Raw genomic sequence first — 4,145 nt, 5'->3', positions numbered from 1 at the left:
TACTTATTCTAATAATACGATAATGTTTAGTATAATATTTCTATTTCTTATATTTTGTATTTAGTTATTATTTTATCGATGTTTAATTTAGTTTTTTCAATTCTTTCTTGTATATTTACTTATTCTAATTTTTTTCCTTTTATATCATATACCAATATTATGATAGATGTTTAATGTAATATTTCTATTTATTATATTGTATATTTACTTATTATTTATTTTTCATTATATTGTATATTTACTTATTATTGTTTAATGCAATGTTTCTATTTCTTATATTGTGTATTCACTTATTATATATTTTTTCTTATATTGCAAATTTACTTATTATTTATTTTATATTTTTGGTAATAATGCCACGTGTCATCTTTCGGGATAATTTTTTTCGCTGATGTGGACGCTCTATGGAGCCTCAAAATGTCTCTTTTATTAGTATTACTAGATTTTATATTCGCGCTACGCGCGAGTCTGTATTAATAATTTAGATTAGTTTTATAATAAATTTTAAACTAATTATTTAATTTATTTTATATAATTTTCTTATCTGAAATATGATTTGTTGATTTTATAATTTATTTCTATTTATAACTATACCCTCTTATTAACTATTTAGTTATTTGTATTTATAAATGTAATAATTATGTATATAGGCATATTCATAATTTTTGAAAATTATTAATTTGTATTTAAAATATTATATAAATTTCTTGATGCATGTAAACTGTTAATACATTATAATATTTATCATAAATTTTACATAGATTTTATTTGAATAATATAAACGATTAAAATATATGTATAATATCTAATTTTTTTTTGTATTCAGAAAAAAACTTTACAATTAATGTGTGATTGTTATACATATGTGATGGTATAAAACTTATATTTAAAATTTAATCAACATAAATATTTTGATAAAATTTAATTAACATTAAATAGCCTTTGTAAGATAATATAAAAAGTAAAGTAAATATAATGAATTTAGCAGATGTTATGTAACATTTTATTTATTGAATTAATAATATTGAGAATCTAAAGTATTGGATTTATCTACTACTTGATCTAATTAATTATTTGTATTGTAATTAAGCTTTCATGATCGTATAATGTATTAAAATATTTATAATTTATTTTTTGCTATAATAGATAATATTTGTTTGTTTTGGAGTTTAGGTGAAAAATTTTAAGATCCTTTGAACAATATTAAATAATTTGGATAATTGGTTTTTCTAGTTGCCAAATGCTGACGATAAGATAGCAAAAGTCTTAGATAGCGTATTTATTGAATCTTGAGATTTTTTTCTAAATGTTCAAATTTGTATGTTTTAGTTTGTTGATTATAATACTTAGTATATTTATATTGATAAATTCATATCGATTATTCCTTCTATCATTTTTTATGTTATCTTTCATGCTAATTTATTGTTGGTCTTCGTTATAAATTTTATTTAAAATCTTAAATAACTTATTTGACATGCTTTCTTAGGCTCTTTATTTTTCATCTATCTTATAAACATTGTTCTCTAAATATTTTCTTCGACATAACTCAACAGAGAGCATCTTAAATTTTATATATTATATGAGGTGAATCACACTAATGATTATAATAATTTATCATGTAGTTTATTTTAAGAAAAGTAATTTTTAAAAATCTTGTAAATTACATCATGTTAGATTTATTTCAGTATAGCTTATTTGGTTAGTTTCTATGAAGATTTTAACTCTAACTGACTAAAAAAACATAAGATAATAGTGTTGATTAATATTAAAAAAATTAATGGATAATTAAATTTGCTAATTTCTTTTGATTGATTAAAAATAATGAAACTCATAAATAAATTGTGGCTTGGGACTCTCAATTTGTTCTCTTACTTAACATATTTCAGAGAGAGCGAGTGTAAATTTCCAATCTTGTTTTTATATTTGAATTATTCTCTAGTATATCCGGTATTTTTTGGTGTGATACATTTTTTGTCTATCGGACTTTTTCTTCGGCTTGTATGATTTACTTTCTGTCTTGGATGTTTTTCGTTTTTGTTCGTTGTTATTTTTCATTCACTTCAAACCCTATATTTCTTTTTCATGAGGATTATGTGATTATGTGATTGGAATGTTATTAAAAAAAATACATTTGATATTGGTTTCTAATTTATTTTGAAAGTATTTTTTTGAAATTTTATTTTGAAGAGTATATTTTATTTTGTGTTCTTGCATCTTAAAAATTGTGTATTCTTTTTCTTTTTTTTTTTTAAATCCAAATATTTTGTATATATATATGAGTCGATTCCATTTTAATGAATTATTTATTAGCTTGTATTATTTGATGTTAAATTCTATTTTGTATTGAAATAATCAATTTTGGAAAATTTAACATTTTACAAATAATAAACTATAATTATTATTTTTCATTTTTTGATTGGTTGTTTATAATCTTATGTGTATACTCTTAATGACTTATAGCCTCGAAATTTTATATAGCAAATAAAATGATGATTTAGCATATTTTTGTGTTTTAAAATAATACGTGAATATTCTCAATGATTTATATCCTCAACTTATATATAGTATATGTTATTTGTGAATATTTTGAATAGCATATAGCCTAAACTTTGAAAATCATGAGTTACATTTATTTACTTATAACTGTTTAAAGGCCTTGTTTAAAAATTAATTCTTATTTTATATTTTATTTTAATGTTAAATTTCGAAAAATATTATATATATTAAGTGAATTTATTTATAATGTTTTACTTTTGTTAACTTACTTTTTTTTATATTGGTTTCTATTTTATCTTTAAATGAAAATTGTTTTGAAAATGTTGACCTTTTTGAAAATGAAAATTAAAATAATGATTTGTCATTATAAAATTGGTTGTTTTTAAATCATGTGTGGACACCTTCAGTACTTATAGCCTCAATTTTTTTTATAACATCACATAAACTTGTATTTAATATAGATTTACGTTAAATTTCCAAATACTTAGTATATATGTGAGTCAATTCAATTTTAATTATTTATTTAGTTGTTTTCTTTTTGATATTGAATTCCATTTTGTATTCAAATAATCAATAGTAAACTAAAATTATGATTTTTGTATTTTGATTGGTTGCTTATAATTCTAAGTGTATATTCTCAATTGGTTTTTAGCCTCTGTTTTCATATAGTAAATAAAATGATGATTTAACATATTTTGGTATTTTAAAAATATTATGTGAACATTTTTAATTATTTATACCTTCAACCTGTACATAGTATATGTTATTTGTGATTATTTTCATTAGGATATAGCCTAAAATTTGAAAATCATGAGTTAAATTTATTTACTTATATTTTTTCGAAAGTCTTGCATTTTTAAATTAATTATTATTTTGTATTTCTATTTTTATGTTAAAATTTGAAAAATATTTTATATATTAAGTTAACTTATTTTTAATTTTCTACTTTTGTTAACTTAACTAATTTGATATTGATTTCCATTTTATTCAGAAATAAATATTTTTGGAAAGATTAACATTTTTGAAAATAATAAATGAAAATAATCATTTGTCATAATATGATTGATCGTTTAAAATCCTACGTGGACGCTCTCGATGGCTTATAGCCTCAACTTTTATATTTCGAAAGTCTTGCATTTTTAAATTAATTATTATTTTGTATTTATATTTTTATGTTAAAATTTGAAAAATATTTTATATATTAAGTTAACTTATTTTTAATTTTCTACTTTTGTTAACTTAACTAATTTGATATTGATTTCCATTTTATTCAGAAATAAATATTTTTGGAAAGATTAACATTTTTGAAAATAATAAATGAAAATAATCATTTGTCATAATATGATTGATCGTTTAAAATCCTACGTGGACGCTCTCGATGGCTTATAGCCTCAACTTTTATATAGTATAGATAAGATAGATTTACATTTTAAGGTAGATGTTTAAATACTAATGTACTTTTTCTATTTTTTAAAATTTTTGTATTTCATTTTCTTATACTTTCTATTTGCGTAAGATCTATATTTTACATTTTAAGATAGAAGTTTAAATATTAATATACTTTTCCATTGTTTTTAAGTTGTGTATTTTTTTCTTATACTTTCTATTTACTTAATATCTATATTTTACATTTTAAGATAGATGTTTAA

This window comes from Brassica oleracea, chromosome C3 (assembly GCF_000695525.1).
Source record: "Brassica oleracea var. oleracea cultivar TO1000 chromosome C3, BOL, whole genome shotgun sequence".
Lineage (NCBI taxonomy): Eukaryota > Viridiplantae > Streptophyta > Magnoliopsida > Brassicales > Brassicaceae > Brassica > Brassica oleracea.
The sequence above is the reverse complement of the archived record's forward strand: the minus strand, read 5'-3'. Positions refer to the sequence as shown.